Here is a 12,990-nt window from a genome sequence, read left to right as displayed (position 1 = left end):
CGTAGAGTTCTGGGAAACTGCTTTGTTTATCCGCCATATTTGCAGGACAGCGCTGCGTTTCCGCTATTGAGTTTAGGGCAGTATTTTATTTTATTTTGTCGTGATTGTGAAAAATGTCACCATTGTATGTCATTCATGCTGCATCGAGAATTGCAATAGTAACTCAGATCATCGTTCTGAGAGAAAACTGGATAAAACAGTATAGTTTTCGCCTTTTTTCTATGTGTAAAAATACCAAAGGAAGCAGGTCGCAGAGAAGACGCCTAATGGTAAAGCTGTTAATGTCACTGATTAAACCCACTCAATAAAATAATCACATTTATGTGTGTTTTTGAAAGATTTGATTTTGTTGGTTTAATAATTAACGCTACGTTACCTTCTTTGCAAGTAGCTTGTGAATTAGCAGAACTTGAACAGGGGTCTTTCTAAACTGCTTAAAGTGGCTTAATGTACCAAAACAGTGATAAAGACAAAATTGTAAAGCATATACTATATGCAGATACGCATATAAGCTCAAATGTGAACGCAACGCCTTTATTTGCGTTAAGCATTTTCCTCTCATAAGAACAAATGCACTGAGACAGTGATAGTAAAAGAAAACTTTCTGTACACACCTTGTTACTAATAAATCATAATATGTGCAGAAAAACAGATGAGCCCCAAAATATGAACATTAAATATCACTGTCTTAATAAGCGCTTTCTACATTACGGTTTTCTGAGGGAAACGCTTAATGTTTAAACATGTCGCGTTCATATTCTGGCTCACCTGCATGTCTTTTTGCATCACTGTCTTAGTACATTAAACCAGCATTTAAAAATGCTACAAAACTGTTCACAAGCTCCTAGGGATTTGATTTTGCTTGTCATTTGCTGAAATAAATATACAAAGTACAGTGAGTTTGTGACTGTTCGCTGAATGTGACCCATAATCTCTGATTCTCCTCCGTGGTGTGGAAAAATGAATATTTATAATGACAACAATTATACTTTATCATTTAAAAAAAAAGTTTCCAACAAAGAAATGGATCGACTTCTGTCAGCTTGTTGAACAAACACTTTATTTGGATAATTTAATATGACGGCTGAAGCAGCAGCGAGCGTCCAGCGGGTGACACTGTTTTCACGGTAATCAGATCAACATTGTAAATGAAATTCTACAAAACCTAAGAGAAAAAAAAATCTAATTATCATGCAATGCGATAAATGAGCTTCTCTTCCCTGCAAACGATACAATGAAGAATGAATTATTGTTTAACTTAAAGGCAAAACCAAAACAAAAGATAAGAATGAGAAGTAACCATGGGAACGGACAGCGTATCCTGCTAATATGGCGGCGCCTTCCCGAAATGCAACGCGGAGTGAAAAGACTGTGACGTAATCCTCATTCTCTATATAGTGTTCAGCAGCAATGTCTCTAATTATAGTTAAACTTAGTTCCTTTTGTTCACGAACAGCGCCGTTGTTGTTACCTCGCTTGTGAGAAGTCATGTACTTTTTAAGTTGTTAAACTACTGATAAAATCGTCAGAGTAGCGCTAACAACATTAATGCAAATATATTATTGGTAGCACAATCTGATAGGTAGCATGTTTTGTCGGTACAACGGATCCGGCATGTGATTAGAGGAGGCAGAGGTAACTGAGCGTTCAGCAGATCACATTGGTGGGCCATTTTAAGTGATTAACAGCGTGCATCCGTTGCTTTTATTAGGGTTCGCACATGAAAAAAAAATAATAATAATAATAATAATGATAATGGAATTTTATTTCACAAATCTCTGTAATAGAGTTATAATTAATCCTGTCCAATTTCGTGGGGGATTGTGTTATATCACATAGTTTTACTCATCCCCGCAGCTTTCAAATTTATAATGAGGGAAATTCCTGCAAACATTTATTCAATATAGCAAGTAGGTTATATGAGTAAATAACTCCACACAAACTAGCAGATTAAATCAGTCATTTAAACAGCGTGAGTGATTCAGCTTTGACTCTCTCAAAGCGACATCAGCGCATCTCGTCTGCAATACAACGAGCTGCTGCACGCTGTCGCTGATCCAAGACTTTCGCTCGCATTTCGGGACAGTTGGCAGAATTGTCACTTGCTTAATCGGGTCATTGTTGCATCGTCACAAAAATGCACGTCTTTTAAAACTATCGGTACTCGCGCGCTCCAGAGGCGGTCTGAGCGCTCACAGTGCTCACAGTTACATCCAAAGCCTATAGCGAGTATCATATTAAGTTATTTTTCGTAGTTTGTTGTTGAGCCTAAGTGGCCAAATAAACATAAAAAATGGCCGTTCTGGCGAATATCCAGGTTTTTTCTTAAGTAAATGTGAACAGTTGAGAAATGCATTATGCAGACGTGCATTATGTCTTGTGAGAGCAGAGCAGTTCACATGTCGTGTCTTTTGCGCGCTCAGGTTCTTTATTTCAAATGTAGATGTGCCGCAAGCGCGGTCATTATAAAGGATTTTTCATATAGGCACACTATAGGTCAGCACAAACTTCTTTCATATTGGTGCGTGAGGAGGGGGATCCCGGATCCGGCTTGTTCCGCACAAATTAAGCCTTGCCAGTGTTGTTGTGGGTTTTAGTTATTTTGATGTTGTAAGACCTTTGAAATAACAGAAATCATTTGGCGAAGTGATATGGTAATGTAATGCGGTCAAGAGCTGCCTGGAACTACGTTCGCCGTGTGTTTCCCTGAAAATAATTGCACACCTTAGATTAGAACGTTCGTCAGCCAATCAGATTCAAGCATTCAGCGACCCCCGTAGTCTAAAATTAAATAATCTTAATTAAAGTCATGAAGGATTTTGAAAGTCTGGCAGTAACTTAATCAGTGTTGAGTACTAGGCTACTGTCTGTAAGGTTAACCCTGCCTGGTTTAAATGTTTCAAAATGATTAACAGTTGAAAACATTCATTAGAAATTTAGAAATGTAATAAAATGTAATCAGTTACATTACTTTAATAAAGTAATTAAAATAGTTACACTACTTATAACATTTTAAATAAGGTAACTTGTAATCTGTAACCCATTACATTTCCAAAGTAACCTTCCCAAACACTGCCATGTAGTATGCAAGAAATACGTTCAGTGATATGAAAAACTCACTTCAACAAGGGCCGAGAAGTCAGATGGGTGACCTGTTAAATAGCTCTTCACCTGGAAAGCATCTTTTGTCTACAAACATTTAACAAACATTTCCTTTTTATTTGCAGACGGTTAGAATTGAATGTTAAATCATGGTAATGCGGCCACAATAAGTATTCTGTGTGTTCAGAGTGAGTCATTGAATCATTTGAGGCTGATGATGCACCGGGCAACTTTTTGGGCAATGTTGCTGTCAACGGGCCACCATGTGAGACACAGGCCCAAGACTGATCTAAATTATCCATATAGAAATTTGTTACCCACTCTCAATGGAAAAGTGCCCAAGCAGCATTGCTCCAAAAAAGTTGCCCCGTGTGTCATCAGCCTTAGTCATTTTGTCAGCTGTCTGTTATAACTATTTTAAATGGCTAAATTAAGAGTTAAAACAATGCCCTTACAACATTTTTTACAAATTCCCATCAGTTTATTGGACTTTTTGTAAACGAGAATTTTCACATGTTGAACAGAAGGAATGTTACACCTCTTCTGTTCTGCTCTAAGTCTCTTTCAGACTCATTTGGTGAAGTGGGCGTATTCATTCACTATGTCCAACCAATGAAATGCTCCATAACAGACCGAGGACGAATCCTGTTTACTTGTGCTGCAGCTACTTTTCAAACTCAAAGCAGAAAAACAGTCACGTGACGAAAATGGGAAAGAACTTAGTGAATTAAAAATATCTGTTTCTGAGAATTCATTGCGAAATTCTAGCTAGTAGTAGAACTAGGGCTTCTAGCAGAAACACATAACAATAACGAAGCGGTTTAGTTTTATTTTATAAATGGTCAACAATCTCAGGCTCTTATAAACCAGGAGTTTTCAAGAAGAGTCTTTAGAAACGTTTGAAAAAGTGTAAAAATGTATAAATAAATAAACAAACATAAGTTAAAAATGATTAATCAAACCATTAAATAAACACAGTACTCTAAAGTATTTTTTAGACATTTATGATATTAATTTATAATTTAATATAACAATTTATCACAGTATAAATTGGGTATTTGTAGAAGAATCTATATGCGCACTAGGATAATCTATTTAGCGGGGGTCCATGGTTTCTAAAATTTTTTTTTTTAAAAATGGGAAAACAAAACACGTTGGAAGCAGGAAAAATGGGCAAGTGATTTTGATGAGGGCCACATAGTGATGGTTAGACGACTGGGTCAGAGCATCTCCAAAACTGTAAGTCTTGTGGGGTGTTTCAGGTATGCAGTGGTTAGGACTTACCAAAAACAGAAGGTGCTGTGCTTCCTTACATGATGCAAGGAAGGACAATCGGTGAACCAACCTCAGGGTCATGGGTGCCCAAGGCTCACTGATGTACATGTACAAATTTTGAATTCAAAATGAGTAATTTATGTGATTCGTGTAGATGCAATGAGTTTTTGAAAACAGTGCTAAACTTTGACAAAAAGTGATTTTCATTATCGTAATTTTTTTTTTAAAGTTTTTGTTTTCCACCAGGCGGCAGAAATCTTCCACTTAAACTTGGCAAATTTTGCATGAATTATCTTCTTTATAGTGAATTTTACAAAAATATGCATAAGGCAAACAAAATTTAAAAATACCATAAATTCCTCCAAAACTGCTTAACTAAAATGTAAGCAATATATATGTTTTGACTGAAAAAAATACTGATCATGCATACCCCTTAGCACATGTGCAGTTGCGCCCCTGGGCTAGCCCTTTCCAATCACACAGAAGAGCTAATGTTGCTCAAATTGCTGAAAAACATAATGCTGGCCATGATAGAAAGGTGTTAGAACACCAATGCAGTGCATTGCAGTTTGCTGTGTATTGGGCTGTGTAGCCGCAGACTGATTAGAGTGCCCATTCAGACCCCTTTCCACAGCCGAAAACTATGGGATGTGCTGGACCAACATATCCAATCCATTGAGGCCCCATTCTCCAACATGCAGGACTCAAAGGATCTGCTGTCTTGGTGTCAGACACCACATGACATGTTTAAAGGTCTTGTGAAGGCCACGTCTCAATACATCAGAGCTGTTTTGGCAACATGAGGGGGACCTGCATGATATTAGGTAGGTGGTTTTAGTGTTGTGACTGATCAGTGTAAACAATACAGCAGACATTGAGAAATACAAGGCTCTATTTGGAATAGCATACTGCCATACATACTATTGCTACAGTATGTACATTATGCAGTTTGTCTGTATGCATGGGGCACTGTATCCAACAATACAGTCCACTTGACTTGACTCTGCATTTTCATTATGATGGATGAGCCAGAAGTCATTTTAAATGTATTCTTCGAGTCATCATTTGATCTGACTGCTAAATGTGAAGACATTTTTACATAAACTAGGCCATAAAAATGCAAAACAAACATTTTATTACGAAGATGAAAAATGGATGCAACTTGCTGAATTAAACCAAGGGGTGAAAGATTTGCCTGGTTAGCATGACTCTCTTAGCTCAGGTTCGAAGATGACACAACTACACCATCTGGACTCAGAAGCATTTTTAACATCGATGGTGTTCTGCAACATCTGAAAAAAAATTATTTCATGATATTATAGTAGATGTTTTACAATAGTTTCCAATTCTCAGAATAGTTGCTTGTGAAGGTTTTGGGACTGTGCACATTTTTGCGGTCCCATCATGGCTTTGTGTGGCTCCAATGTAATTAGTCACATGGCATTTATGGCTCAAGGTGATTGACTCAGAACAACCTGGCAGCAGAACTATGAGCCGTCATGAGCAAAGAAGGCTGATTTCAGATTTTATTCTACGATTTCATCGAAATCATTGAAAAGTTGTGAAAACGGTGACAACGTCCGCATGCTCATTAGTTTTCACTCTATAGGCATTGTGAGAGTAATGAGATTAATGTGTGCCAACAAATAGATTTCTCCAATTATTATATCCTAGACATCTTTACATATGTGATAGGATGATATGACAAAAGGCATGATAAAAGGTCATGACTCAAGTGACATTTATTGTGGTATAACACCTAGTTTCACTTATGCAGTGTACATATGCATATACATTGTACACATTCAATGTTTACTGCACAAAATTCAAAAGTTGTAGACTAGAATTATTTTCTTAACATATTTCTTGCCCTCTCACTGTTAAAACATAGAATTTAGTATTGTACAATGAAATATTTGCCATTGTAAAAAAAAATATATATATATATATATATATATATATATATATATATTATGATTTTATTTTGACATGACAGAGAACAGTGGTGATTCTGGTAAAGTTGTGATGAACAGTGCTGTACGGGGGGACCCACAACAGCAGAGGGAGACAGAGTAATTTCTGTGTTGTTAATCTCTCTTTAAGGACGGAGTAAATAAAATGAGCTTCCTTCCATGTTATTGAATCAACAATAATGATTTGCACAAAGGGGCATTTTCAACTGGTGCAGTAGGTCTAAATTTATACTTGTTCACAATCAGCTCTGGCAATTTTTCTCAATTGCTCACACACTAAACTCATTGTGTTAGTCAAACAAACCATAATTTCATTTTCTAACACCAGGACTAATTTCTCAAAACTATAAACACTATTCCTGATTAAGTCAAACTGCAAGGTTTTTTTTTTTTTACTTTTTTTTTATTACAATTATAATTACACATTCAGCTATTGTAGAAAGCTCTAGCATGCATTAATCATCACAATTCTCACCATGGGAACGTCAGAAAAGCTCAATTTTTCACACACCACTCAGGACCTCAAGATCTAGTGTCACAGGTGAGTTCTTGGAATTACACAAACAATGGAAAATATGCTCAAGGGAGAGGAGGCGGGTGAGCAGCAGGAAAGGCAATGAGAACATTTTGTCTCTGACGAGATTTGTGCTAGTTGACCATGTCCTTCTCTGTGTAAGATTGCAAGGTATATGACAGAAATCTGAATGAGCAGGAAATCATTTTGCAAGTAATAGAGGTTGTTCAGAAGAATGTTACATTGGAGTCTTGCTGAAGTTTATAAGGCCTAGCGAGGCTACTTCCCACCACTGCTATAGCTACAGTGCTGTAACATTTACTGTGGTGTAGATGAGATTCTCTGATGTGGCACAGACAAAATGCTGATTCGGGATAACTGAGATGTCACATTCTTATACAGTCTTTTTTTTTCTCATTTTGCTTTTTTTTTTTTTTTTGAGTAATATTTTTAAGTAATATTTTAACACTTTTTATGATAAAGTGTGTGTGGATGGCATTGTAAGCCTTTTGAAGTTAAAATTTCATTTAGATGAAATATAACTACATAAAATACGAAACAATCTGTGGATGGTTGCTTGGGTCCCTTTCTAAGTAAGAAGATCTGGTCCAGCATAAACTGCAAAGACGTCAACAGTGTTTATTAATTACATTTAACAATTTTACAATTAATATTACTCCACACATAATAAATGCTCTGTAAAAAAAAAAAAATGCTACTTCGGAATAAGTCAACTTTCCTTTAAAAAAATATTTCTACTATTGCACCAGACACTCATATATTATGCATGGTGTATCTAGTGGGTTATGTGAATGTACTTTTATATTTTTATTTACTTATGGTACGCTCACTGTCACATTATTTTGAGGCCAAACACAATGTGTAGGCAACCAGCATGTGGTGTGTATTTCTTTTTTATTTCTTGTCTGGCTTAGAGTCTATGGTAATAATTTGCCAAACTGAATGTGAGGATGTATTTTCGCAATAGTTTGGCGTATTTACAGAGAACTTAAAGTGGGCACAAAGCGGAAATTGTAAAACAAAAATGTAAGACAGGACTTTTTGTCCTGGAATCGATTGGATTGTTGAATTTCTGTGACTTACAGGTTGTTGGAGGGAAGAGAATATTGTCGTGAGTATAAACGAGAGGGGTAACGTATAGGGTACATACATTTAAAACAAATAATTGTGCATGGATACTGCAATATTCCATCAAAAAAGTAAAGGTCCATTTTTATTTCATAGTGACTTTAAGTGTCATTAATGTGTCATTACATTATCCTTACATTATCATATCACTGTGGCAATAGTGCCGCCTTTTCATTTTAGTAAATGAAGTGTAATAAATTCTATGCTATAACCAAACAATGAACGAATATACTTACAATGACATTGGTAATTGCTGCTAAATTTATCATTATTAGTCACCATATTATTTCTAGTTCTGTTGCTTTGTGTTGCCTTTTTTGTTGTTTTTGTTGTCTTGGCCCTTCCTTATGTCATCTTTACAATTTGGTTTAAAATTGTAAAATCACAAATGCTTCATCCTCAAAAAAACAGGGGTACCAAAATACATTGTCATTTTTAATTAGTGGTGAGCTGAGAGGTTTCAGCAGTGAGTGCAATATGGCACTGTGGAAGTTTCTAGGGCAAGCGAGTGAAGCCGGTTATAGCGGCCAGTCTGGTGCAGGAACAGTTGTTGGCGTGTGAGTGTTGGTGCTGTTCCAGAGCACCAAAGACAACAGTTGCTGACTGTGAGAGAAACATTCTGCTCCAGAAGTGACATTTGCACCCTCAAGAAGCTGTTATTAAAACATGTTTTTAGACATTAAGAATTTAACTATTGTGTTTTAAAATTTTAAAAACAATCACTGAGGCAAATTTAGAAGACTGGCAGATGGAGGAATGATATCATGGCCTTTAGGGAAACCATCAGATGGGAGGTCAGCAGAACAGTTGGGTTTGATTTTGCCCTAGCAATGTTTTCATCCAAGAAGAGTCACTTTTGAGAGGATCTTCTAGACCCAGTGCAGTCTATTGACCTTTTTCCATCACCTTGAAGAAATATTTCTTCCTAACATTTAGCATTTTGTTATTACCTCAGCCTCACATTGTCCCAAACCTCCATTCACAAGATTTTTGGTAAACTATTCTTCAGCAAATTGTAGTCAGGGTTATTTTGGAGCAGTGGCACAATTAAACAAAGTCATTGTGGATTTTTACTCTTGAAAAGACTAAAACTCCTGTAATTATCTTCACACATTACTTCAGCTCTGTTTTTAAGGGGGTTTAGCTAATGAGATGTTGATTCTGAGAGGTCAGTTCACTGAGGGTCTTCTAGGTGAGACTGGCACAGATTTATTTGGGACAAGTCCCAATCCACTGTTCTAGAAGTTTGTAATGAAGAAATTCTGTGGTCTGTAGAGGGCCATTGACCTTGTATATTCAGAGGTAATTAGTGAGCCACAATACTCACTGCTTCCTGGAAATAAAAAGCCTACTAATTTAGATGTATTGTTGTGGGATTTTCTGTTTGTTTTTTGATTATGAATGTATATAATGTTTGTTTCAGCCTGCCTCTGACCGTCTGAATTAAATGTGCTTTTTTGTGCTTCCCTCTGGTCTTTGCTTGTTGAATAGATGTTGGCCGTATTGAGTAGATGCAATGGCGAGGTACATATAGCACATACAAATGTAAAGCAAGAGGTGCTGCACAGCTTTCTGTGGTTGAGGGAAACAAGTTGTCTTGATTACGTTAAGCCAAGCAGTGTGAGGGATGGATGCTGGCTCATCTCAAGATATCTGATTACCTGAGATAGACTACTTGAATGAACTGGCAATGGCCCTGATGTGGACTTGAAAGTGTTATGGCATCATGCTTATTGGATGCTGTCAGGCAGGCCAGCACAATCAATTCACAATTTGTTCAGGAATGATATTGACTTGATTCCCATATCAGGGTGGTTCTATGAAAGCAACTAATGTTTTGAATATTCTCTAAAGGGTTGTCTGATTAGTATTGCACACAAAAAAAGACATGTGCTGTCAAATATTCCAATTATTTCTTAACTTGGTCTAAGGGTGGGCAGGTTATATACTTCAGCTGGGAAGTATTCCAAAGTTCCAAAGAAAGTGGAGGCTATTTTTATTGTTGTTAGTGTACAGGCAGCATATATAATAACACAAATACATCTAGACTTTAGTGCCTTCAGAGCAATTTAGTACCTTTTTTTTGCGAGCAGTAAACATAATGCTGTGATAGATCTTAAATTGTGCATGATTCTCCATAAAATGTGTTCTATTATTATGCATTTGTGTTTTTTTTCTGTATATTGTCAGTGTTTTGTGTCCGTACTCTTTGCACTTTCTTGACAAAATTCATTAAAATATGAACATAACCCACAGACATCTATAGCAATGAATCCCCCATGTCAATTACTTTATTGCCCTTCATGATGACTCCTTGTGATAGATCTTAAATTGGGCATGATACTCCATAAAAATGAAGCATTATAAGCCTTGAAAATCCTCTCTTGTGTGACTGTATCAAAATAGGTGAAATATAACAGCAACACACATTTTATTAAACAGTTTAGGCAGAGGTTGCAGGTGTTACATGTGAACATTATGTGAAAGTAAGGCAATTTGAAAGGCTGCAGGCGTAAAGTGAATACATAAGTGAAAGATTGCATGAAAATAAAGATGACAGAGTAGATTTACTGAATGGTGCATAAATTATTTATGGCCACACAACAGATGCTTTGCAACAGTCCAGTAACTCTGGTTCTCTGTAATTTTTGCCATTGTGACCTCTTCCTTTTATGTATTGACTAAATATTGTGGCACGATGTTAAGAAAACAGCTTTGAAGTATTTCTAAAGCATTTAGTCGGATTGCTTTTGCAATGCTGCAATATGTAGGCAATATTCTACATATGGTAATGTGATTTCAGTAGCTCAAACGTTTCTCTGTCTCATTGCGACTTCACCCTCAGCGTGACATATGCCCATGAGGGCTTCAGAAATTGCATGATGATCAGAAACGACAGATTAATGCAAATTCAAGTAGTCGTTCTGCTTAATATCCATTTAACGTGGTGGAGGTCAAATGAGCCCTCAGCTGTGGTGATGACCCATACATATGGTTGTCACATCTTGATCTCCATTTCAGACTCTGTCAGCGTGTCTTTTGAAGCTCCATTAACAATCTCACGAGATCTGTAAATTGCACAAAGAAAAATCTGATTTTATCGTAAAGCCACAATCCTTTAAAAGAGAGACAACCACTTGTATCAATGAGGCATGTGGAAAAAGGAAAAGTTATCATTAAAGTCTGCAATTAACAAGGAGGACCCCTCTAAGATCAAAATCAGGTTTAAAAACCCCAGCAAAGGTATCCTCAAAACTGTTTCTTAATCGCCCGATTGCGAAACCTTCAGAGGTGGGAGATTTCAATTTATTCTGTCCTTTCAATGACACATGCTGTGTCTCATTCTCCTTTCAAGCTGAGAGTTCCTGTGGTGATTTTCCGTGGCTTGTCCCCATTCCGTGTCCACTTGGCAAATCAGACTCCCCTCAGGTCCCCTGTGCTGTGTCTATGCTTCAGACTGGAGACCTCTGACAACAGAAACAAGACCTGTTCGACGGCTCAGCAAGGTGCGAGAACAGAAGTCCAGCCGAGCAGCAATGCCTCTGGGCAAGCGTCATCCACAACACACATTTAGCAACTTACAGTCCGAGACCTTTCTCTGTTCTGTGCACTTTGGTCCAAGCATGATACCTCCATTATTATCTCGGGTAATCAGATTTCTGCCAGCATCACAGGGATTTGACAAATGGCCCTGTGCATCAGGCCCGACTCCCCATTTCCCCCTCTTCAGGCTCTTCCTGTAAATGTGCCCATTCTAAATGTGATGTATAATGGTGCCCAGCGCTGTCAGACAGCTCTGAATGAGATTGTGTTTTCCTTTATTGTTCCTCTGCCTTTGCTGAGGCAGTCAGATCTGAGGATGGACATATCCATCGAGATGCCTCAATAAGCTGAATCTCCTGGTGAACAATTGTTGTGCAGTGCTGATATGTCAGAGACAGCACTGACACGGAGAATGGAGAAAATTCTTCAGAAACACTAATGATTTCTCTATGCTGCTGCTTTATAGGTTGAAGTTCTCGAAAGTACTTACCGTCTGACAGGGGTGTTGCTTGACCCTTTTACTGGAGCAAGATCCCCTGTGAAATCCCCCAGTAAAAAATGACTGATAAATACTTGATGAAGAGATTACCGTTTACTGACCTGAGAGTCATTTTCCTTAAGAGAGCGCTATTTTGATCACTTTCTGTATGTAATATGAATCAGTTTTGTTTTATATGTTGCTAAGATGACCAACGGCCACATACACACTGAAAAGTGTTGGGATTGACAAATGCTTTCAAAACCGCAAAGCCTCTACAGTAAAATACTATTAAAACTCATTGTTCTATTACTTGTAATGTGTTTATGTTCTTCATTTTATTACTGACTCTTATATACCGATGCTTACTTAATTGATAAATACTTGAAAGCTATATGCTAATGTGCAAATTATTTACTTAGAATTCTAATAAGTGCTTAAGTAAGTAGTTAATACATTTATATATGTTTCAAAAACTGATATCGCTAAAATTAGAGGGTTCCAATAGTTTTTACTATATGGTATTAAACTGCCGTTGGTGCTTTTTTATATGAATTTTCTCCAGAAATGTTGGTACTGTGACAACACTACTGATGTAATTGGTCAAACAGGTTTGCTAAATGGTCTAAAATTGTTCACTTTTCCAGTTGATGCATTCAGGCAGTTTACTCATGCACTGAATCATTTGCAGAGGCTTCTCACACCGAAATGGTAACAGAATACAAAAAGAGCGCAGAATGAGGTGGACCGCAATCCAGGAAACAATACTTGCTAATGTCTTCTATTGGTTGTAAATGATGAAGCAGCTCTTTATTGCACATGCAGCTTGTGAATGACTCTACTGCAGTCAATGACAATTTATATCCATAATAGTATCAGATAAATAGTATCAAAATATAGGCATACATTTTTGATCGAGGGCTTGTGCCCCAGTAATGATGAAAAGCTACAAACGA

The sequence above is a fragment of the Onychostoma macrolepis genome, chromosome 07 (assembly GCF_012432095.1).
Source record: "Onychostoma macrolepis isolate SWU-2019 chromosome 07, ASM1243209v1, whole genome shotgun sequence".
In the NCBI taxonomy this organism is placed as follows: domain Eukaryota; kingdom Metazoa; phylum Chordata; class Actinopteri; order Cypriniformes; family Cyprinidae; genus Onychostoma; species Onychostoma macrolepis.
This window is presented reverse-complemented; position numbering follows the sequence as displayed.